Source organism: Eschscholzia californica, unplaced genomic scaffold (assembly GCF_041429995.1).
Source record: "Eschscholzia californica isolate CP2 unplaced genomic scaffold, dmEscCali1.0.p SCAF_1, whole genome shotgun sequence".
In the NCBI taxonomy this organism is placed as follows: Eukaryota; Viridiplantae; Streptophyta; class Magnoliopsida; order Ranunculales; family Papaveraceae; genus Eschscholzia; species Eschscholzia californica.
The window spans coordinates 37,693,945-37,719,283 of record NW_028238198.1 but is presented as its reverse complement, the minus strand read 5'-3'; the positions used below and the strand labels follow the sequence as shown (position 1 = coordinate 37,719,283).

The 25,339-nt window shown below is 33.1% G+C and overlaps 3 long non-coding RNA genes and 2 pseudogenes across 5 annotated transcripts in view; 2 read left to right on the top strand and 3 right to left on the bottom strand.

Moving 5' to 3' along the window:
• Positions 1-8,401, bottom strand: part of LOC147566585 (expansin-A10-like) — a 37,662-nt pseudogene extending 29,261 nt beyond the window's left edge. The window contains exons 1-2 of the transcript XR_015231061.1: positions 8,353-8,401; positions 7,898-7,972 (exon numbers count right to left, since the gene is read on the bottom strand). The product of XR_015231061.1 is annotated as an expansin-A10-like (transcript). The remainder of the gene's footprint in view (positions 1-7,897; positions 7,973-8,352) is intronic.
• A 2,268-nt stretch (positions 8,402-10,669) lies between these two features.
• Positions 10,670-11,814, bottom strand: LOC147566584 (uncharacterized). Of its 2 annotated transcripts, none has more exons than XR_015230509.1 (4): positions 11,609-11,814; positions 11,399-11,454; positions 11,250-11,313; positions 10,670-11,166 (listed from the first exon to the last, which is right to left on the bottom strand). It is a non-coding gene; the product is annotated as an uncharacterized LOC147566584 (long non-coding RNA). The 2 variants fall into 2 exon arrangements; XR_015230510.1 differs by having other exon boundaries at positions 11,563-11,781.
• A 139-nt stretch (positions 11,815-11,953) lies between these two features.
• LOC147566582 (uncharacterized) lies at positions 11,954-18,835 on the top strand. Its single transcript, XR_015237455.1, has 3 exons — positions 11,954-12,291; positions 17,146-17,381; positions 18,341-18,835. It is a non-coding gene; the product is annotated as an uncharacterized LOC147566582 (long non-coding RNA).
• Positions 14,907-15,551, bottom strand: LOC147566583 (uncharacterized protein At5g19025-like; annotated as a pseudogene).
• Positions 18,836-21,845: 3,010 nt separating the features above from the next.
• LOC147566581 (uncharacterized) lies at positions 21,846-24,933 on the top strand. The gene is made up of 5 exons (XR_015237453.1): positions 21,846-22,199; positions 22,827-22,874; positions 22,964-23,083; positions 23,303-23,407; positions 24,061-24,933. It is a non-coding gene; the product is annotated as an uncharacterized LOC147566581 (long non-coding RNA).
• The last annotated feature ends 406 nt before the right edge of the window (positions 24,934-25,339 follow it).

The window sequence follows — 25,339 nt, the reverse complement described above, 5'->3', positions numbered from 1 at the left end:
CCATAGGCTATTATACCAGTTGTTAAATGGGTATCAGGATGTAATGCATTTTCAACCTGTACATTCCATGAAATTGACATGGAAGGTTAGAAATTATATGAAGAACAAAATTGAATATGAAATTGAAAACAAAATTATAGAAAACCAAAACTCAAAGTACTGTGTTAATCGAACCTTGCATTCCATGAAATTGACATGGGTGAGGGAAATCGATCTCCTTCACTATTAACAACTGACCAAAAATGTTTGGTATGGAAATTAGATCGGACATACCTTGAGAACTGAGGAATAGAGAGGGCAATGAAGAGAGTAACGGTAGGAAGGAAGAGAAAGAGAGCAATGAAGTGGGTAACCGTGGGAAGGAAGACAGAGGGAGAGCAATGAAGAGGGTAACGGTGATAGAGAGTGAGAGAGAGGAACATACGCTTAGGACATAATGACCGAATTAAAAAGATAATTAATGGGGGAGGTGAGATTGGGTATTACTCACTTTCTTCATGGGTCAATAAATTTGTAAATTTCAGGGTGGGTAATAGATCAAAAGGCGAGTATTTTCTGAAAATCACAACGGAAAAGGCGAGTATTTTATGAAAATCACAACGGACGACCGGATTTATGTTTCGGTTTGTCCCAGTCAGCAAAAAAGTTTGTGTTTTATATAATAGATATTTATAGTTCATTTATCTCTCTTTACTTCAACCTATTCACTCGACTAACGTTTTTGGGTGTTGCTAAAGGAATTCAACTTTTGTGTTATAAGCGGACGACTCTATTAGCATCCGGGTTATCTTTCAAAATTTCTATAAGCACTTGGATTTTCACAGACACATTGGCCCCTATATATACGACACATTCAAACATCAAAGAATGGGTTAAAGAATGTTTATGCACCTCGTTAAAAAATTTCATTGCCTTAAAGTTGAATGAAAAAAAACTCTTGTTGATTATTTTCTAAATTTTGAGAAGTAAAAAAAAATAGAAAAGAACACTTAAAATCTAAGTTTTTATAAAGTGTTATGCTCAATGTTCATTGACCCTATTTAAACTAATATTGTCTGCTGCTTCTAGCACAAAGGTCGGGTGCTTTAAGTAACACCCTTTCAAAAGAGAAAAAATGAGTGTTTGGTTTAAATTTGGGGGGTTCAATGCGCGTTCAGTCCAAACTCGGACGGAAATGCGTTTCCAGTTCAAATTGTCAGGACAACTCACAGTTTTCTGGTTTTCATTTTATTTATCCCTCTTTTACCCCTCCACGGGAAATTTCCGTGTTTTCTAACAATCTGACGGACGACAGCGAAACAATTAATTCCCCGTACATGACGTAATGCCACAGAAACATTCAAATTTTTTGAAAATTCAAAAATGACGTCATTTTTTGACGAAATTTCAGTCAATTTTTTTGGATCCCGCCCATTTTATTTTGTTTCAACTCCTTCTTTCTTCTTATTTATACATCCAAAAATCTTCTTCATCATTCTTATTTTGTTTCACATTTTATCTTCTTTATCTCTTTAAATCTCTAAAAACATAAATTTTCTGTTCTTTCTCTCTCTAAAAGTTTTATGTTCTTATTTTTGGATGTTCATCATTCTTATTTTGTTTCACATTTTATCTTCTTCGTCTCTATCAATCTCTAAAAACATCAAAGTATTCTATTCTTTCTCCCTCTAAAAGTTTTATGTTCTTATTTTCTATTCTTTTTCTCTCTAAAAGTTTTCTGTTCTTCATCATTCTTATTTATTTTACATTTTATCTTCTTCATCTCTAAAAACATCAAAGTACATAACCAAATGGCCAATGCACCGAACCATTCCCGGTACAGAGAAAATTCTCAGTTCAAAAGTGTCAAGTACTGAACCAAATGGCCAGTACACAGAACAATTCCCGATGCACAAGAAAATTCCCAGTACGAAAATGTCTAGTACATAACCAAATGGCGAGTACACAGAACAATTCCCGGTACACAAGAAAATTCTCACTAAAAAAATGTTTAGTACATAACCAAATGACTTGTACACAGAACAATTCCCTGTACACAAGAAAATTCCCAGAACAAAAATGTCTAGTACATAACCAAATGGTCAGCACACAGAACAATTCCCGGTACACAAGACAATTCCCAGTACAAAAATGTGCAGTACATACCAAAAAAATGGCCAGTACACATAATAATTCCCGGTACACAAGAAAATTCCTTGTACAAATCAATGAAAAACTACCAAAAATGAAGAAATTTGTTGAGATTGAGATAAGAAATAAATCTGGAAAAAAGAACGAAATTTGTTGAGATTGGAGAGAGAAATTTAAAAAGATTGGAGAGAGAAATATGTGTGGGAGAAAATAAAAAACAAATAAGAAATAAATCTGGAAAAAAGAACGAAAATGTCAAGTTGGCAAATTTTGTAATGGCAATTCTGTAAATTCGTGGAAAGTACAAGGTTTGATGTCAGGTGCGTCCGACTATTTTTCAAAAAATTTAGCATTTCCCGGGATTTTTTTGGTGACAATTTTGTAAATTTATGGAAAGTACACAATTTGATGGGAGGCGTGTCAGATTATTTTCCAGAAATTTTCGAGTTTCCGGGGAATTTTTCGATGACCGTTTCGTAAATTTCGAAAAGAAGAAGGGTGTTTTGGAAATTCCACCCCCTAGCCTGACTTGTTGGACCTGCCCCTCATTTTTTATCTACAGTGGGCCTGTTACATATTGTTGGGCTGGTTTTGGGCCTTTTGCCCAATCCCTCTTTATAAACACCTGTGTTTTAAGTGTTATCTTTTTCTTTCCAAAATTTAGAAATAATCACTAATAGTTCTTTACAACTGATTTTTAGGCAAGAAAAAAAAATCTCTAATGACATAAACATTCCTTAATTCATTATTGATGCGTCATGTATAGAGAGGTCAACAAGTGATTGTGAGGAAAGTCGGATGCTTATAGATTTTTTTTGAGGGATTGGGCAAAAGGATATGGGTGGTGGGGTAGCGGACCAGGTAGCGGGTAAGCTCATTACTTGAAAAAATTCACTTTTTCATCTCCTTTTATAAAGTCTCCAAACACCATTCTTAATTCTAAAGAGACTTTTAGGGATTAAAATTAGACATTATTTTTTGTAGAAATTTAATCTCACATTAATAACTATTGAAAAATTTTCATGGGATATAATATAAACTTATCCCTCTCCTTGCTCTTTCAAAGCCAAACACTACTTCAGTAACCTACCAGGAATTCTCTTGGGTTATTGCAAAACAATGCATTGGTTTGTATGGTTGCCCTTAAATATATTATTTACAATCTTAACTAGACCTAGCAACATGCAATATTGGGTTTCATCAACCTAAAAAGTTGATGTGATTTGGTTGCTTATCATTGGGCGACGTTAAGTGGGTGCGGGCATGGGTTGGTGCGCGGATAGAGGTTTTAACCCATGTCAGTCCACCAAAACTTGGCGGGTTGGGCGGGTTATACCTGAGACGGGCACGGGCGTCCATGGTCCTCGTTGGGCTCGGGTGCCCGTGGACGGGTGTAGGCTCATGGGCAAAATTCCCACCCCTACACCCATGTGCCTATGGGGCTGTGCATGAGCGGACTGTGTGGTGCAAACAATGTAAAAAACTCTATCACTCCTTAATAACCAAATACGAGAGAATAAGTAGTTAAAAGCCTTTACATTGTTTTTTTTTTCATCAAAACCATACATTCATTATCAGTAAACATCACAAATTACATGGTAGAATTGTTATTCCTCTCCTCTGAAGGGAAATCTTCTTATATGTATTTAAATTGATTTTCTCCGTGCCGGAGGCACGGGCTATACCTAGTCTATTATATAAACGCAAAGTTTTTTGCTGACTGAGACAAGCCAAAAGACAAATCTGGTCGTTTGTTCAGTTTGACAATAAATCTTGACGGTTAGATCTCTTACCTCCCTAACAAAAACATAATTTGTTCACCCACCCATTATCACGGTTATCCGTTTTATATATCTCTAAATCATGACCATCTGATTCACTATCTTCAAATCTCAACCCTAACCTATCTTACCCTCACAAACCACTCATACAACTACCTTTAAATGTCATCTACTAAATGGTCATTATATATAATAAATGTCATTAAAATTTTTATATAACTTCTACTCTCTCTAAAAAACAAAAAAGTTTAAAAAAGTTCTATGATTTTTAGAGTTAATGATGATTTAATATACCCTTTATACTCAGAAATACCAAAACGTTCCATGATTTTTGGATTATGAGAAATTGGGTCAAACATATGGATGATGGTGATGCCCAACCTTTAGATGTTTAGAGTTAATGGTGATTTATACCCTATACACTCAGAAATACCAAAAGGTTCCATGATTTTCATATTATAAAACATGATAGAAATAAAACCTCTCACATCTACTCCTCTTTTTCTCTCTAATTTTTAATTCTGTTTTTATTTTTCTCCTTACTAAATTGTAACTGTCCCTCTTCTTCCTCTTCATCATTAATATAATTTATTATAATAAATATAGCCCATTAAAAATGAAGTGAAACATCTCATATATACTCCTTATTTTTCACTCTAACTTTTAATTTATGCTTTTATTCTCCATCATTACTAAATTGAAACTACCCTCTTCTGCTTCCTCTTCACCATTATAAATTACAATGAGCTAACAAATCATCTCAATTTCTTCCACTGATATCTGTCTCTTCAAGGTATTTATTTGTCTCTCAGATATTGCGATATAAAAATATAAATTTACCTATTTTTCTGACACTATTCTCTCTTGCAGGTACACATTTATTTCTCTCATATTATAACCCAGCAAATACCGATTGGTTTGTCCTTTTCTGATTGTTATTTGTTGTATAAAGAGATACGTGGACGATGCACTTTCAAAGCGATGTATATGTAGTTAATATTATGTTTTTTTTTAGTTTTTATGTGCGGAGATTTTGTGTTTGTTATGGATTTTAATAGTTATGGTGATTTTTGTATAGATTTAAGGCATTTGGTGAAGTTGATGGAATTGACGTAACTTGGAATCAATAATAGGAAAGGTTGTACTTTGAAGTGTTTTCTTGACATGTCAATGTGAAATATAGTCTATAGAAATAGTTTATGTAGAAAATTATGAATTTCTTTTTCTCTAAATAATATCTATTATACGGTTTGCAATATCCAAACTGATTTTTGTTTTCAAATTCTACAAGTAACACATACAATCTATGTTTGTTATTTTTGTATTTTTGTTTCTTGAGATGTACTTATTAAGAAATTCAAACTATTAAGTGGGTGAAATATATGTTCTTTTTAATCGTGTTATGGGCTTCTCTCTGCAACCGAGGTGTTTGATAAATTGGGTTATTCGTTTTAAGAAAACAATGAAATGTTTATTTTTTTTTGTAGATTTTTTTAGCAGCTCCACATTGCAGGATTTTCAAGATTTTCAATCTTGATAATGTATATTACATACTTTTCCAAGTTTTTTGGCTAATAACTTTTCAACTTCCTTAGTTTTCTCTCATTTTTTTTTGAGAAATGAACATTAGATTTACTTCTTATCATCTATCTAATTTTCATTTGTGGTTAGTATCATCTAACTATTAATTTATAAATTATTCATAAGTTTTTGTTATTTTAGTTTAGAGGAGATAGATTTGCAGAGAGTAGTGGAGTTTCCTCTTCGAAGTGTTTAGATTTGTAATATTTCTTATCAAGATCTCTCCCTCTCCCTATATACATAAATCTTATTTAGATATGTCGACACAAATATTTAATTTCATAGTTTTTAACGCAAAGGGAAGAGTTAAGGTCCTTTTGCTTTCTTTCTTTTTTCTAACATTTGTTATTATTAGTATCCGCTTTAATTTGTTCATTATACTAATTAGTATTATTTTTTATCTATTTTTAATTCGGTAATTTTATCCATTGAACTTCATTTATTCCGAACTAACAACTCAAAATTTTATTTAGCTTAAAAATCTGGCTATTAGTTGTTTATAAAGATCCCATATACTACCAATATTAAAAAAATTCTACAAGTCTGTTACAACTAATGTGAAACCCTTTTTTTCATATGAAACTTGAAGCAAGTGAATGAACTTATATAACCTTCAACATAGTTCAGTTTTGGATTTTGATTTGCTAAACAAATAGCTATCACATGTTTTGATGTTGCACTTTAGCAGGAGAAATTGAATGAAGTGTGGAGACATATATAAAATAAGACATACCTATTAATATTTGTGTATGTCTCTATAAATCGCCTATGAAGTATTTTTTATCGATGAAACTAGACAAGGAATGATGCACAAATCAAGAACTATACGAAATAATTATGAATTTAGGACTTGAAAATAGCATACAATCTTCAAACCAAGTTAGAGGATATAGTAAATTAATCAGAAACATGACCAACCCATCATGAACAAATGGAACATAAGAAAACCAACATAGTGGACTGGACCTTTGTAGTTGCTATTACATAATGCGTCTGATAGTTTTGCCGTGCCGGAGGCACAGGCTATATCTAGTACTATAATATAACTCGATTTTCATTAATAATTGAAATTGGAGATATACACTTCAGTTTAACAGAACAAAGCAAACCCTATTCAGCTTTGGCTAACAAATTAATAGTAGTACTAGACAATATAATTAAATTTGGGTGGGCGGGTGGTAAAATTCCACCACTGCTAAATAAAAACACAACCACTTCAGAATTAACAGTAACTATCCTTCTCTCCTCTCAAATTCAACATAAAATACTGGCCTCTCTCAACCCACACATACATTTTTATATTGTTTGTTTCCTATATATATATATATATATATATATATATATTGTTAGGGTTTTCTTATTAGTAGAATTGACCTCCGGTGTAGGTCTGTCCAAAGGACCAACCAGCCGGAGCAACATTATATGACACTAAACTCCGACCATCACCTGTAATGACCTTGAATGATAGGCTTTGACCATTAAGATAGGAGTTGCTTTGCCAATTTTGACCCCAATTTCTTGACATTATTTGCCATCCAGTTCTTGAACCTTTTATGAACATTCCGTGAACATCACCCGCTCCTCCAACATTTGTGACCAAAACTAAGTTGAAGTAAGAATGCCCATTAATGGTAAATCTTATTCCTCCTCTCTTCCTGCATGGTACCCTACAAAAAAAAACCCCCAAATTTTAAATTAGACTTCGTATTCGTACATTACATATAGTAAAAGCAACCGATAAGGAAATTGTCCAAGTTGCAAACGACACATTAGTAGAAAGACAACCAGTTTTTAGTTAACATTAAGGATAAAATTGTCCAAGTTGCAAAATGATTAAACTGAGGAAAGTCGGCGAGAAACAATTCTTTAGGTGAAAAACATGGGTAAATTTGTTTCCGAGTGTCATTGTCGAGGGCGTGAAGTAATCCCGACCCATTTTTTATGCAAGTGAAGCCCGACCGATCAATGACATGCCTGCCCTGCCTGATTGACACTCTAGTGTCCTAATGATTTTAATAGTAGTATGAAAGAAAAAGAAGTTTTAAAGGCGTCTGTAAGTGCTAAAAGCGCCTCCTTTACTAGTAGTATGTTATGAAAGAAAAAGTATACTAAGATCCCAACTGAAGAACTTAAACCTAATAACACACCTCGTAAAAGACCTCAAAAAATCTAAACAAACCAAACTTGTAAAATTAGACTAGTATATATACCTTCGATAAGCAACAGGAATAATTCCAGATCTATATTGAGCAATTTGTTGGTAAACAGGTTGAGCTAGGTCAAAATGGTGTAGGGGAGGATCACAACATCCTCCAGGTGGGCAGAAATTAGTAGCAGTAACCACAATAGAACCAGGCAAACACCATTGGGGTCGTCAACACATCTAAATTCATAGCAAGAACCACATGCTAAGCCATTATTGAATAATGCTGTACTCAAAGCTGCTGTATTTGTTCCATGACCTTGACTATAAAGATTTCCTTATCCACAAGCACCACCTTGAAAAACAGACACAATTTTGATATTAAGGTTTAGAATAATTCTATTGATACAAAAAGTTACATCACTCTCCCTTATTTTCAACAATATTTGAAACTACAAAAACATTGAATAAAATTGAGGTGAGAAAATAGACATTATATTCTTGGTTTCTAGATATTTCTTCTCCTATGTGGGTCTATTCTCACACGTCCTTCATGGGCAAGGTTCTTTGAGCTTAACGTGTGTTTTTATTCTTTTCGTGTGACGTGGAGCATGTGACACTTTTAAACTTATTACGTGTAGGTCTAGCTCCGAGCTATGTTCATCTTACGCCAACGAGTCCTTAATAAAAAGAAATTTCTTTTTTCTTTCCTCGCACCATCAGAACCACCGCCACAATTAGTCTCTTTCTTTTTATTTTTTCCCATCTTCCCCTCTTTCTCTCTTTAAGTTCCGTCAAAGAAGACTTCGTTGGAACAGAGAAAGAGAGGAAAGAGAAGTAGAGAGAAACTTTGGTAGTGTGGTGGGAGAAGAGGGAGAAAGAATAATAGAATTTTATTGAAGGGTCGCTAACACCGACAGTCTGCCGGTGATTCCTGAAGACGTGAAAATAAGTGTTGGTAGGGAACGCGGCATTCAATATTTGTCCACCCAAAATCATAGATGTTGGGGGACTTGCTAAGATGCACCAAAGTCGTGACCTCAAAAGAAATTTACAAACGTAATCTTGTTGTTTGCCTAGTTTACAGAATTTAAACTATCTTTATTTTAAATGACTGAGAAGAGTTTGTTTAGAGCATCTCCAATGCAACACTCAATCTCAGAAACTCCGAGTGCCACCTAGGATTTTTAGAGTTTTTTCTTAAAAATCCTCTCCAATGCAACACTCTATTTGGATCTCTAAGATGACGTGTCGAGGGTGGAATAGAGATATCTCAAGAGGACACTCTAGAAATAGAGTGTCCTCTTGAGATATCTCTATTTGTCCAACTCATCCATATTTGATTTTCAACTAATAGAAATCGAGTCCTTTATATTTTCTAAACTAACTTATTATTTATTTGCAAAAATAACTATCTCACATAAGTAAATAAGATAAGTTTAGTGTTTGCATTGGAGACAAAAAAAAATTTGAAGATCTCTATTAACGCCACCTAGGAGTAAGAATTTCAAAAGGAACTTGACACATAGGATGAATAGAGATTTTTTTGAGTTTTGCATTGGCGATGCTCTAAGTTAATGAATAAATTTAGAATTTCTCTAATTTGAAAGAGATACTACTAATATTATATAATATTGTGTATAATATGGATATCCTTCCGTTTTAACAGAGATAGACTTATGAAATGTGAAACGTTATTTCTAGATTGGCTCGTTAAAGTACGACTAGTTTCCCGCGTGGCTTCCTAAGGAAGAAGAAAGGTCGTGATGACCCGTTTCTCAGTTTTCTTTGCATTGACTAAACAATCAATTAGAAACATTCCAATAGTGTTGTTTTGTCTTTTTTTCTCTATTCCTATTTTCTTCCTTTATGTTTCTTGCTTTCTATTTCAGCCCTAATCTTTATGTTCATGGACAATCTTTATTTCCCCAATTAAACACCTTCAAAGCTCCTTTGCTAACAAAAAAAAAATGCTCTTCTTTTGCTTTGTAACAATGAGGGACAAATTTTGACATTTGAGGTGACTCGTGATTGTGTGCTTTTTGAAAGCTTAATTTATCAATACTTCATTAAATGTCTTTGATTTTTGTAAAATGCTCTACTCCCCCTAATTTGTGACGGAATTGTTGTACCACCTCTATATTTGAACTGTCCATTAATGATTAACGGTCTGAATAAGAACAAATAAAAGGACGGTATAACGTTTTCATCATAAGTCTCGAGGGGTGGTGGGGAAATTTCAAAATAATCAAGAAAAATTACGATAAAATATTAGTTGCAAAAGTTTTATTACGCTTCCAACAACATGTATGGCAAAGATCAACATCTGATGTGCGCCCTGTTAGATGTCAAGATTTGTTCGGATTAGATCAGGATTATATAAAATTTCGGTAAGTAAAACAAACTAACCACATATTGTAAAAGGGACAATTTACACACTACGTTTAGGTTTGATTTAGGAATTAAATATTCTGTGAGCTCGAAGTACTTTAGTGATGGTTTTGTTGGATGTGTGAGGGGGTAGGATGGGGGCAGTAATCTGTTATAGTACATTTCCTTGGCCAAAAACAATCCTAAAATGAGAGCCTCATATATGTTGCTCTAGTTTTTGCAATTTATTTAACCAAGAGAAAATTATTTCTTACTAAGAAATCTTAAATGCAGTTCATATTCAATTTATATCTATAAAATATACGACAATATCTTAATCTCTCTTCCAATACTGACATCCCCAGATCCTAAAACTACATATATCCTATGAATCTGTATCTGTTTCATACTTATCCTTACAGTTCAAATCAATATTCTTAACAACTCCCAAATCCCTCAATTGCCCATTTATGTTCACTTCAACAACTGGCCTCCTAATTAATGGAAGTACAAGAAAACTTGTGTTACCTTCACGAGTTTCTTCACTCTTCATGACGCAGCGGAAAAATCCGTAAAAAGAATTAGAACTCCGTCAAAAACTTATGAAACTCAGAAAAAGTCTTAGATCTTCGTCTACAGACTTATGGAACCGAAATTAATAAGATTTACTACTAAAATACCAAACTTTATTAATAAACTTGACTGAATAAAACGACTCCTAGACCCCCTTTATATAGATTAGGATTTCCTTATTCTAAATAAACTCAAATAAAAGTTTCTGATAAATAAAATACTACTTCCCTTATCCTAATCAAATTCTAATTAATAAAAGCTTCTAAATAAATAAAATACTAGAATCTAAAACCTAAAAAGTTTCCTAAAAATATAAAACTGCTAAAAATAATAATTCACTACGAACAAAAATATTATACTACTAAAATAACTAGATTTTAAGATATCCAAGATACTCTGAATATCTCATGAAAATCTCCCTGCATCACTTCACCTCTCATCTTTTCTACCATCTTTTGTTTCTGTTAATGACCCACTTCGATTAGTTGATTCTGATTTGTACTCTGAAAGTGAATTTTCTGCTTTTTTTAGCATTGAATTTAAATATTTTTCTTGAGCTTCAATTCTCAATTGCAAATTTCTCTGTACCTGAAGAAGAATTATCGATTTCATTGAGACGATAAAGAAGATAAAATTTTAATTATCAACAACTGGGTTGAACAAAGTTCTACCTCATCATGAAATTTCTTCTGATCCTCCGTTTGTATCTGAGGAGCGCGAGAATTCTTCAAGCTTCTGATTAACAGAATTCATGATCAATATAAATAACCCATGAAAATTACTCAAACCAAGATAAAAAAAAGTTGATCACATTTCTTACTCATCAACTTGGTTTCGAGTTCCATCCATGAGGAAACACAAGAAATTTGGAGTTCTCTGTCATCAACATTTGTAGAATTAAAACCAAGATTAAGGAAGAGAAACAAGAAGCTAAAAGTTCTTAATTTGAAATTATGACCTTCATAAAAAAATAAAGAAAAATACCTTTCATTCAACTAAACTAGACCAACTAGTGAAATTCAGAAATTACCCATTTTGATGTTCTAAAACTGTAATTGATTAATCAAATGGAGTTTCATAGAATGAAAGATGAAGATATGATTCTGTCAACTAATTCAAAACCAAGACTAATTCAACTTCATTTGAATTTCTGACTTAAAAGTTTCAAACATTTTTTTTTTCTTTCACACAATATCAAAAAACAGTAGTGGGTAATGTTAAAGAAAATGTGTAATTGAATAAGGGTCCGTTTGATACGTGTGAAAATAGGGTTGGAATGTTTGATTGACCTTAAAAAGTGTGAAAATCGTTTTCTCGTAATAAAAAAAATGTATAAAAATAGCACCATATATTTTCCCACCCAATAAGTGTGAAAACGCAATTCTCACGCTCTCCCTAAGATATCGCGCTCTCTCTCCTCTTTCTAAGTCCCGTCTCCCTTCCCCTTCTCTCTCTAAACACTATTGAAATCTTCATCATTCTCAATTAAAAGATCAGTGAATCCTCTCTCTCTTCCTCAATCAATTTAAACTTTCTTCTCCCTTTGATCTATCTCTCTCAATCTCTTAAACTATCTGACTATCTCTCTCAATCTCTTAAACTATCTCTCTCTAGCATCTCTATTCTCTTTTTCAATTTCAGAAACCCTAGTCACCATCACCATATCAACAACCATCTACCAATTGACAGAGATCGAAGACAGAGATTATGGTGGTAATTTATTTCTTCTTTAACAATCTCATACCACACAGATATCGAAGGCAAATATTAGGGTTTCTGGAAATTTATTTCTGCTTAGCAATACAATAGAAATGAAAATAGACAAAGAATTTGAGACAAGTTACAAACCGATTTTTGTTCTTGTTCTTCAATAGTGGGTGCAAATGATATCTTCTTCTTATAAAATTAGGGCTTCTTATAATGAGAGAGATATGAAATTTCTGAAATTAGTGTTTCTAAAATATAGAAATTATGGTCTCTAAGTTAGGAAATTTCAGAAATTAGTGTAGAGATAGGATTTTTGACATTGTGAAATGGATGAAATTGGGGTTTAAAATTGGGAAATTTATTTCTAAATCTTGGACGTTTATGAATTAGGAAGTTTATTTCTAAAGATAATTGAGGAATTTGATTCTTGAAATTGGGAAGTTTATAAATTGAGAAATTATTCTCTATTTATTTCTAAAGATAATTGAAGTTTATTTCTAAAGATAATTGAGGAATTTGATTCTTGAAATTGGGAAGTTTATGAATTGAGTAATTATTCTCTAAAATGGAGACATTAGGGTTTCTGTATAGGATTCAATTCATCCAACATGAAGAAGATGAATAAAAGAAAAAAAAAAAAGCATGACTTTTTAAAAGCACCCCAACATTTTCTTACACCCTATCAAACACTTACAAAACTTAAATTCATAAGAAAATTTGGTTTTCTTTCCTATCAGAAAAAAAAAATGATTTTCACATCAATTAAATTCATAAGAAGTTCTTATTATTGTCTTCCACATTTTCAACTCCATGTCATCTTTATCTAACTTTTCTTTCTTATTTGACTTCAAAGGGAACAGAGAATCTTTGATGAAAGCAAATAACAGAGGAAATGATAGAGTTTGATTGTGAGTCTCAAATGAGGAAATATTACAAGTGAATGAGTAATTTTTTTACTCTCTCTCACTAGGTAGCCCCACCATGAATAATGGATGCAATTTTTCTTCAACTATAAAAACTTTTCAAGAAAATTTGGTGGGGTTTTTGCTTTACCTAATAATTTCTTCATTCTCTAACTGAATTCAAGAGAAAATCAAATGAAGTTGGTTTCCTTTTTCCTTCAGGAAGGTGTGGAGTAGTTGTGGATTCCCTCTTTTTAGTCTTTGGTGTTGAAGGATTGAAATAATCTAGTGTTTAGATTTTAAACAAACTTATCTTAACTTTCTTCATTCCAAAGAAAGAAACGTCGAGAAAGAGATTCAAATAGAAGAAGGTATTATCGTAACAGTAGAGATATAGTATTCGGATTCTCTCCTAGCAACTTACATCTATATCACCATCCCAAAGGAAGACCGAAGTAATTTGTTGGGAGGTATTCCATCCTGCATCCAAGGATACTGATTTCTACCTTGAGACCTGTCTCTCAAAATGGCCTATAATACACTTTCGATTTGGAATAGTTAACTTTTCCTAAGGCCAGTTAGAACCATATAAGAATGTCTTTAAGCTTTCTAAGCTGGTCCGAGATCTGAATCATCATCCACGAAGAAGAATCCTTCCCAAACTGTAGATGGTTTACTAGGATGCCATTTTCTTTTGACTTGAAAACAAGTATCCTATGTTTTTCTTTTGCCTGACGCATACAATGACTAATGGTTTCGGCCTCCACAAGAAAAAAGAGTGGGGAGAGAGGATCCCCTTGCCTTATTCCTCTTGAATTTTGAAAGGGTCTGGTGGGGATTCCATTAAGCAGAACTGAGAATGACGCCGATGATATAAACCCATATTCACACGACCTCCATTCAGAAATCTTTGCTAAACAAAATGCCCAAAGATGGCGCAAGAAATACAAACATAGGAAGCAACAGAAATGACGAATTGACATGAACAAGAAAAATTGGCTCAATTACTAGAACATGATAGCGCTTATAATTACTTCATTTTTCTAGCAAGCAGTGGTAAATGGTTCATCTGACAATAATCATGGGATTTAACTTTAGAGCTCATGATTATCTACATATTGAATTCTGATTCAAGAGTTGATTGCAATTCAAGTTTCAGGCGTGTCATCTGCAGTAATCTAAAATCGAAAATAATTTATCTCTACCAAAATATCTGCAAGTACAGAAACAATACTGTTTATACCCTACAAGATAACGCTGTTCTTTCTGCTTGTAATAACCTTTCATTCCTCCAGAGACGTTAGAAACATCCCGATTAAGATATACTAAAACTTATCTTACATAAACTAATCATAAAATGCAATGAAGAACCTAAAAAGTAGAAGATCTAGTACGTATCTTACAGTTTCTAACCGTAAATGAAGTGATTTTAACACAATAAGCATTATATTAACCAAGAGAACACGAAAAGAAGAACTAATTCTGTCCACTATGGAAAATTTAATCGAGATTTCAAAGCTGAAACCAGCAACAGATATAAAAACAATTACGAAATTAACATTGTTTCTATTTCATGTAATGGTAATATTACAAGTTTATATTGTCATTCATTTATTTAAGTACAACATATTTAAAAGGAGCATATTATTATTTTTGTTCCTAAGTTTTAAACTAAGAGATGAAAAACTTACTCCCTATTACCTACTGATCATATTCAGCTTATTTCTTGATCTTCCGAACCTTCTTCGGGCCAGGAACTTCCATTCTACCAATAGAACACCCGCATCTCCCTCGAAACATAACCACGGCTCTCCCATTTGGTGGCGCTATCTTCTTAAGCTCAGCCTCCAATTCTCTTTAGTGACCAATAGACAATTCAAAAAGACTACCCTTCCCTCCTCCATCTTTCCCTAAAGAAGGATTAGAATGCTTAATACAATCTTCGGTTTTGATTTGGATATCGAATTCTGCTTCTTGACGAAGGCCGGGACAATTCGGATTCCCACATTTCCTACTGGTGCATTTAGTTATTACCCGAGCAGCCAATATTGTAAAGAACAAACTAAGTGCTAGAGATGCATAAACTAATGGTGCTCGAAAAATTTCATCTTTCACAATTGAACTAGTAATCCCAACAATTTCAATAATCCCTTGACAGATAAACATAACATAAGGATATATCAGAAACCCACAAGCACCAATTACAGCAATTAAGATCAAAACATCGATCGCGGCAGTCTGAGATCTAGAACAAGGTTGAACCTTTAAGGAATTTGGCGAAATGGGTAGTTTTCTGTTCCTATTTTGTTGATAATTGTGCTTTGAATTACTAGATGTATCAGTTAAACTAAAAGGATTTGTCATGTTTACTTGGTGATGATGATGATAGATCAAAATTCAAACAAATTGATGGTTGAAATCAAGTTACAAATATAGACCATAAGAGAAAGCCTGATAATCAATATTGATTTCTGATGAACCCTAGTAGTTTAAACCCTAAATATTGATCAAAAGAACTGATCCCAATCCTAAAAGATGTGAATTAAAGATAGGAATTTACTGCAACTTACGATTCGATTACTATGAAATTGAAGCGTCGAAGTTTTGTAATAGAACTGAAATTGATTCCTTCTGTGTTTGAAATCTTATCTTGATGAGGGGTTGGTGAAAGGTGGAAGGGTTTGTGAGAAAACCCTAATTCATCTGCAAAATTGGGTTTATACGAGGGACTTGAAGAAATACTAACCAAGAAAGTCCGAAGAGAAAACGGCTGCTTATCTCACAGTTTCATGATTTCATCTAAACGGATGTCCCTTGTTTTCATCAAAGTTAGGTCGGTCATGGTGTTCAATATAGGGACCCCGATAAGTGGTAGAGGGACATGGTCAAAATAGACATTATTTTTAGAGATTTAAATCAAATTAATTAATTTTTATTTGGATTAAAACTATGATTAATATAATACAAGTATCGAAATTTTCTTTTATTTGCACGTTCTTCCTTTGATCTACATATCGTATTAGTTTAAAATGTTGGTGAAGATTTCTCTCAAAAGTAAATATTTTGGCTATCATGGTTACTTTATTTTTTTGTCGCCAGAATTTCGACCATTGTGGTCAAAATATTAAACATATTTCGACCATAGTAGTTGAAATATGCTTAAAAATTCGACCAATTAATATTCATATTTCAACCATAGTGGTCGAAATTTTGACTATATTTAGGCATATTTTGATTACTTTGTCCGAATTTTTTCTATCAAATTTTATTTCATCGTTTGTTCTGTGTTTTAGATAGAGAAAGTGATCTTGACTATTAAAACATTTTATCTTTTTGTGGATTATTTTAAATATCAAAGTATTTTCAATATTGTCAGTATAAAGTGAATAAATGATGGTTTATTTAATTTTTTGAGAAAAATGTTTATTTGTTAAAAGGACAAATGTTTCTTTACTAATTGTATTGCAATACACTAGAGATCGTTCCCTTTACCAAAGAACTTTTAAAGATCGTAATATTTAGCTAATACGTGTCGTATTCAAATGATCCACAATTAGCGACGACTGAATCCTACAATAAGTGATACATATATGGAGCCGAATCATTCAGAAGATATGACTAGAGTAGATGGAACATGTACACAGATTAAATCCTGCTAAAGGATGCCCAGTGACCCAGCTAAATGCCCGACCCACGAAGGGGGCAACCAGTCGAGACTCTCTTGATGAGCCATACCAATCCAATATAGTGGGATTGTTTCAATGCTCGATAAGAGGGATTCCCTTTTAAGAAAGAGTTCTGATAGATATTATCTACTATCTAGTTAAATTCTAATTTCATTCTTTTAGGAATCCTAATTTGATTATGATCCTAATTTGAGAAGTCCATAAAAAGACTTGGTTGAATCAGAAATAGGGTGGATAGGTTTCTAATCTACCTCTCTTAACGACATTGACAGAAGTGGAAAAGAAGCAGAAATTCCCAACAAGCTAATTAGTCAATAGAAAGAGTTTTTTTTATCTTCACCATTAATCAAAAAAGGATCGAGAAGAGTCTGGATTCAGTTCTAGCTAACTTAAAGAGTGTAAGATCAAACCGATTGCTCGGGTATCTTATGTAGAGGAACTAAAAATTGGAGCTCTAGATCTTCGGAAAAGAGACTGTCAAATTAGTTCGAGGAAAAAGTGAATTAAGGTAATTCTAACTTTATTAGTTCATCATAAGTTCTTGCATGTAGGTCCTAGTAGCCTATTGTTTTTTTTTTTTTTTTGAGAAATCGACTACTATCTACGTCAGTCGTCACAAGGCATTGATACATCATGAAGATGTGATGAGCACGATAACCGCCTAATTTCAACCATAATGAAAGAGGTCTAAAGCCTGACAACATGAAAGAGGGCTAAAACCCGACAAATTATTATATTATTTACTATATATATTGCCTAAATTACATGAGATAAATCTTGATGACAAACTGCTTCCACCAAGACTCGATTCCACGACCTCATGGCCTTAAGAGGGGTGTCCAATCGCTGCACCAAAGGGGGTGATAGTCTATGTTAGATATAAGATATCTGAGATTTCGGATAGAACAGTAGAAGATGTCGTAATCCAACATGGTCTTCCTGCTTAATTTGATATCCGGAAGGTCAATTTATTGTTTGAATCGACCCCCTTGAGTTGGGAGTATTTTCTACTTATTTAAGTGGGATACGCTCGTCTAAACAACTCGAGTGGCATACTATTGAGTTGGTATTGTTGAAAATTTTAATTTCAAAATGGAGTTAACATAATTACATAAAATTGTTTCCATAGAAATAAGATATCGTGCTCTAAATATTGTGTTAAATAACATATGAAGATTGGAGGGGGAGCTAGCTAAAACTTTACCTAACTATAGTCCTTTTAGTATTAACAATGTAAAGGCTTTTTTTTTAGAGATCTCAGTTTTTGGTTCTGTCTTTCCGGCGAAGGACTCCTCCCTTCGTCAGAATCCCTTTCGGATTTGAATGGGATGTAGTTTCTTTTTAAGTTTTATGGTTTAGGTTTAAATTTGTATTTCCTCTTCCTTTGATTGAGAGAGATGGGTATCATATACCATTCACGAAGATGAACATAGGAAACCCTAATCAACTTAATGGTTCTTTTTTCAGTTTTTATTCGGTTCCTAGATCTGGATAAATTTCTTTAGTGATTTGTTCTTTTAGAGGAATCCCCTATTCAAACGGTTGATGGGGATGATTTCAACACACTCGACAATGGGGTGAACAAGAAGTGAAATCAAAGAAGGAGACGATGGGCTTCAGATCTGATTCGAACAAGAACGACAACGACGGAAATGGACAAAGTACTCTCTTCATCGGATTGGCATTAATAGAAGTATCTTCATATATCTACTTCTCATTAGTTCAAATTATTGTTGTAATTTACTTTTTGTCGACTTTTAGGGTCTTTTATTCTCGATCTATAGGATCTATTTGTCGACCTTTAGGGTTTTTATTCTCGATCTATAGGATCTATGTGTCTGTGTCAAGTCGATTATTTTCCCTTCATGAGGCACTTTACATTTAAAGGTATGTAACTCTCATGAAGTTTTCAGAGGAGAGGAATAACAATTCTACCATGTAATTTGTGATGTTTACTGATAATGAATGTATGGTTTTGATGAAAAAAAAACAATGTAAAGGCTTTTAACTACTTATTCTCTCGTATTTGGTTATTAAGGAGTGATAGAGTTCTTTACATTGTTTGCACCACACAGTCCGCTCATGCAAGCCCCATAGGCACATGGGTGTAGGGGTGGGAATTTTGCCCATGAGCCCGCACCCGTCCACGGGCACCCGAGCCCAACGAGGACCATGGACGCCCGTGCCCGTCTCGGGTATAACCCGCCCAACCCGCCAAGTTTTGGTGGACTGACATGGGTTAAAACCTCTATCCGCGCACCAACCAATGCCCGCACCCACTTAACGTCGCCCAATGATAAGCAACCAAATCACATCAACTTTTTAGGTTGATGAAACCCAATATTCCAAGTTGCTAGGCCTAGTTAAGATTGTAAATAATATATTTAAGGGCAACCATACAAACCAATGCATTGTTTTGCAATGACCCAAGAGAATTCCTGGTAGGTTACTGAAGTAGTGTTTGGCTTTGAAGGAGCAAGGAGAGGTATAAGTTTATATTATATCCCATGAAAATTTTTCAATAGTTATTAATGTGAGATTAAATTTCTACAAAAAATAATGTCTAATTTTAATCCCTAAAAGTCTCTTTAGAATTAAGAATGGTGTTTGGAGACTTTATAAAAGGAGATGAAAAAGTGAATTTTTTCAAGTAATGAGCTTACCCGCTACCTGGCCCGTTACCCCACCACCCATATCCTTTTGCCCAATCCCTCAAAAAAAATCTATAAGCATCCGACTTTCCTCACAATCACTTGTTGACCTCTCTATACATGACGCATCAATAATGAATTAAGGAATGTTTATGTCATTAGAGATTTTTTTTCTTGCCTAAAAATCAGTTGTAAAGAACTATTAGTGATTATTTCTAAATTTTGGAAAGAAAAAGGTAACACTTAAAACACTGGTGTTTATAAAGAGGGATTGGGCAAAAGGCCCAAAACCAGCCCAACAATATGTAACAGGCCCACTGTAGATAAAGAATGAGGGGCAGGTCCAACAAGTCAGGCTAGGGGGTGGAATTTCCGAAACACCCTTCTTCTTTTCGAAATTTACGAAACGGTCATCGAAAAATTCCCCGGAAACTCAAAAATTTCTGAAAAATAATCTGACACGCCTCCTTTCAGATTGTGTACTTTCCATAAATTTACAAAATTGTCACAAAAAAAACCCGGGAAATGCTAAATTTTTTGAGAAATAGTCTGACGCACCTGACATCAAACCTTGTACTTTCCGTGAATTTACAGAATTGCCATTACAAAATTTACCAACTTTACATTTTCGTTCTTTTTTCCAGATTTATTTCTTTTTTATTTTCTCCCACACATATTTCTCTCTCCAATCTCAACAAATTTCGTTCTTTTTTCCAGATTTATTTCTTATCTCAATCTCAACAAATTTCTTCATGTTTGGTAGTTTTTCATTGATTTGTACAAGGAATTTTCTTGTGTACCGGGAATTGTTCTGTGTACTCGCCATTTGGTTATGTACTAGACATTTTCGTACTGGGAATTTTCTTGTGCATCGGGAATTGTTCTGTGTACTGGCCATTTGGTTCAGTACTTGACACTTTTGAACTGAGAATTTTCTTCTGTACCGGGAATGGTTCGGTGCATTGGCCATTTGGTTATGTACTTTGATGTTTTTAGAGATGAAGAAGATAAAATGTAAAACAAATAAGAATGATGAAGAACATAAAACTTTTAGAGAGAAAAAGAACAGAAAATAAGAAAATAAAACTTTTAGAGAGAGAAAGAACAGAATACTTTGATGTTTTTAGAGATTGAAAGAGACGAAGAAGATAAAATGTGAAACAAAATAAGAATGATGAACATCCAAAAATAAGAACATCAAACTTTTAGAGAGAGAAAGAACAAAAAATTTATGTTTTTAGAGATTTAAAGAGATAAAGAAGATAAAATGTGAAACAAAATAAGAATGATGAAGAAGATTTTTGAATGTATAAATAAGAAGAAAGAAGGAGTTGAAACAAAATAAAATGGGCGGGATCCAAAAAAATTGACTGAAATTTCGTCAAAAAATGACGCCATTTTTGAATTTTCAAAAAATTTGAATGTTTCTGTGGCATTACGTCATGTACGGGGAATTAATTGTTTCGCTGTCGTCCGTCAGATTGTTAGAAAACACGGAAATTTCCTGTGGAGGGGTAAAAGAGGGATAAATAAAATGAAAACCAGAAAACTGGGAGTTGTCCTGACAATTTGAACTGGAAACGCATTTCTGTCCGAGTTTGGACTGAACGCGCATTGAGAACCCCCCAAATTTGAACCAAACACTCATTTTTTCTCTTTTGAAAGGGTGTTACTTAAAGCACCCGACCTTTGTGCTAGAAGCAGCAGACAATATTAGTTTAAATAGGGTCAATGAACATTGAGCATAACACTTTATAAAAACTTAGATTTTAAGTGTTCTTTTCTATTTTTTTTTTACTTCGCAAAATTTAGAAAATAATCAACAAGAGTTTTTTTTTCACTCAACTTTAAGGCAATGAAATTTTCTAATGAGGTGCATAAACATTCTTTAACCCATTCTTTGATGTTTGAATGTGTCGTATATATAGGGGCCAATGTTTCTGTGAAAATCCAAGTGCTTATAGAAATTTTGAAAGATAACCCGGATGCTAATAGAGTCGTCCGCTTATAACACAAAAGTTGAATTCCTTTAGCAACACCCAAAAACGTTAGTCGAGTGAATAGGTTGAAGTAAAGAGAGATAATTGAACTATAAATATCTATATAACAAAACACAAAGTTTTTTGCTGACTGGGACAAGTCGAAAGACAAATCCGGTCGTTCGTTGCGAATTTCATAAGATACTCACCTTTTGATCAATTACCCACCCTAATTTATTGACCCACTCAAAAGAAGAAAGTGAGTAAACCTCCTAATCTGGTACGTTATCTTTGCGCGTTATTTCTCCGGCCCGTTATAGCCGCTTGAGACGTTCCAATATTGATGGCAGAAATTGAAACTGAAATTGATGAAGAAATGCAGAAATTTATTATGAAATTGATGAAGAAATTGATTATGAAATTCAACCTCTTGGGATGTTACAAAATTGATTAAATCATGGTTGAATTTCAGTTTCTTATCTCTGCATCCCCAAATCTTTTTTCTTCCCCAAATCGAAATGGTGAATCATGGCCGAAAAACTTCATTCCAAAAGAAATTCATTTGTTTCATCTCCTCTTTTCTCTGTCCATTCATGCCAAAAACGGAATGATAACATTAGGTATTAAAGAAGGAAGATGGTTGACAGTGATTTAAGTATTCAACCTAATCATTTTCGGTCTTTTCTTCAGCACCTGGTACACCTCTCTCTCTTTGATTTGTACTTACTGTTTCGCCTTCTTAGCAGAAGATAGTTTCATTTGATCACTAGGTTCTTTTTCTTGATCAATATTCTTTTTAATTTTTTTTTCCTTTTAGTTTTTATGGGGTTCTCTTACATTTTTTACTATCCTCTATTACAATTCTTATTGATAAAAAGGAACTTAAGAAAAGCATGTTTATTCCGTATATTTGTTATTTTATGCTACTCAATTGATCTACCTAAGTATTCTCTTTCTATCGTTCAACAAAAAAAAAAGTATTCTCTCTCTATCCATATTATTTGGTAGCTTTTGTCTTGTCCCTAATTACAACTTGATTGTTTGTTAAATATATCTTGATAACCTTCTTTAGTTTGTAATTGGGTTCAAGAAGCTATGATTTGGTATTGAGTAATTTGATTATTAGGTAATAAATGGGTATGAGATGTGAAGGCTACCTTTAGTGATCTTTACTTGCTTAGATATCAAAGGTGTATCTCAACAAGATGAGACCTCCCCTCTATAAAATCTTTCACTTCCGCTATTTCATCTTAATCTCCTTCTCAGCAAGTATTAATTTTTTTAGATTTGTATCTTATTTTATCTCCATCTCCTTCTTTGCAGGTGTGAATATTTTTTATCATTTCATTCTAAAAATCTTCTTTTCATGAGGTTAAGAAACTTTTCTCCATCAGTTCAGTCCGATTTTGGATATTTAGTTATGCATCTCATTCTACGTATGTTTAATTTGTGTTATGTAGTTTCGCATCTCAATTTCGTTACGTAGAAGCTGCAATACATGTGTTCGATCAATTGTTTGAGATAAATGAAGCTTCATAGAAATACTCGAAAAGAATATTACTTTCGTAATCGTGTATCTGGTTTGTATTTTTACTCAGTGGAACCTTTCTCTGAAGTCTTAAACATAGTCGTATCTCTTTCTCTGGGGTTCTGCAAATTTCTGTTGTCCCACTTGCCCTATTTGCTTCTTTTGTTATATAGATCTTCTTTTTGTTCCTTGCAGATGTATTTCTGTTTTTTTGTTATATAGATTTTCAAAAATTTCTAGAGAAGACCACAATGTTTGATGTATTTTTCAGGTTTCGACTGAAGTAATCATGGTTTTTGCTTACCTGTTGACGTAGTAAGGTGGTGAGATTGTCGATTGATCAACAAAGATCAGCAGACACCTTACCAAACATCAGGTAAGTATTCTATCTTTATTTTTCTGAATGTTTAATGTTCTAATTAGTTGGTATTGTGTTATTATTTAATAATTAATTTCATCTTCAACACAAAATTAGTTGTCGATACTCTAATTCTGACATTAAATTCACTTTGGATGCTTAATGTGTTGATTAGTTACATGGTTCTTCTTTGTTTCTGTTTTCAAGTTCGGTATAGGAATAGGAAAAATAACTGCCAAAGGTTACGATCAAGTTAGTTTGTTTTTTTTTTAACCAACTTCCAAGCATATGTATTATGAGTTCTAAATGTCGTTTGTAATATCTACTTAGTTATAAACTATAATTCTCTTTATTAAGCACATTTACATGTTTCTTGATTTTGGTGGAAACCAATTTTGTGCTCAAATAGGAGATAGGACTAAAATTGGAATTTTGTACACAAGTGCAAAAGATTTAGGAGTATATAGTCAATTGTTAAGATGGTAGAAGTTTTCATCAATTATAGTCAATCACAATTGGATGTTTTCTGTTTCAATTGTGAAGACTTGAAATTTCTATACGTTCATATAGTTTTCTTCAACATTATTGCTTCAGTGGTAAACTATATTCAAATTGGCTGAAGTCATTCTTTTATCTCCAACTAAGAGGTTTGGTAATATCTTCTTTGTCAGATTGATATTCCATCAAGGTTTTGTTATGAACGGTTGCAAAAGTCCAGACACATTTCTTTCAAAGATGAGTACACTCTTCTTTAATTTATGTTTTATATTTTGGTTTTTGAGCTTTTCTTGGTTCAATTTATGTATATGATATTGAACTTCATAAACTTTATTCTCAAAATTGCTTTAAATGTGGGAACTTCAACTCATGTGCCCTCATCAATGAACGATTAATTATCACAACTCACTTTTAGCCCCTTTTGGGTTGGCTTAACATGGCTCAAGACATTGATTTGTTTCTCATATCTTATAGGTTATCGATAGTAACCTAAAAAAAAATTATTTCTCATGTCTTAACATGGCTCAAGACATTGATTTTTTTCTCATGTCTTCTATTTATTTTAAGGAGGACTGATGATCTAAAAATAAATTTGTATACATCTTTTACTACATTATTGATAGTAAAAATACAACACACTGTGTGGGAACAATGATAGGTTGTATTTATGTTTCTATGTTCTTACATTGTATAGTAAATGCTTCATACCAATACAGTGTGTGGGATCATAATCTTTAGTTTCTGTTTGTCCTTCATCAGTGTGGTTCCCCGGAGGTTGGTTTTGTTGTTACTTGCTCGTTATGTGCATCGGGAGGCTGGCATCCAATCTCCCACAGTTTCTTATTCTTTTTGTCCCGGTGGTTTTTTTTCTTGATGATGTCTCTTGCCCATTATTATATCTTATAGTTTTATCTTAAGTGAAGAGAAATTTATCTAAATCTTATATGAAGTTGGATCGTAATAATGTAATAAAATATTTGTGTGAATGAATGAGCCTGATTTTTGTAACAACATTTTTCTTTTGTATCAAAGCTTTCGAAAAATATTAACAATTGTGTCATGGTGGATATGGGGATTGTGAAGCTCTATTTAAATACCCAACTTTCATAAGGTATTTAACGGCTAAATTAGTTTGTTAAGTGCTTTTTATACTGGTTATTAATTTTGTTTTCTAAAACTAAAACGACTTTTGTCCTTGAACTACATGTAATCTTACCGGTTGAACTTTGCAACTTTTCTTTCTCTTTTATGATATCACAACTAAATATTTTTTTATCTTATTACACTCAACATTGTATTCGAACTAAATGAGTGTGAAGGATTTGAAAATTAAAACAATTTTTTTTTGTTGTTGCAAGAATAAGGCTACAATTATAAAACTCATTATTCTTCGTTCAATTTGATCTCAAATCTTGGCCTTCAAATTTGTTACCTACCCAAGAAAAATAAATA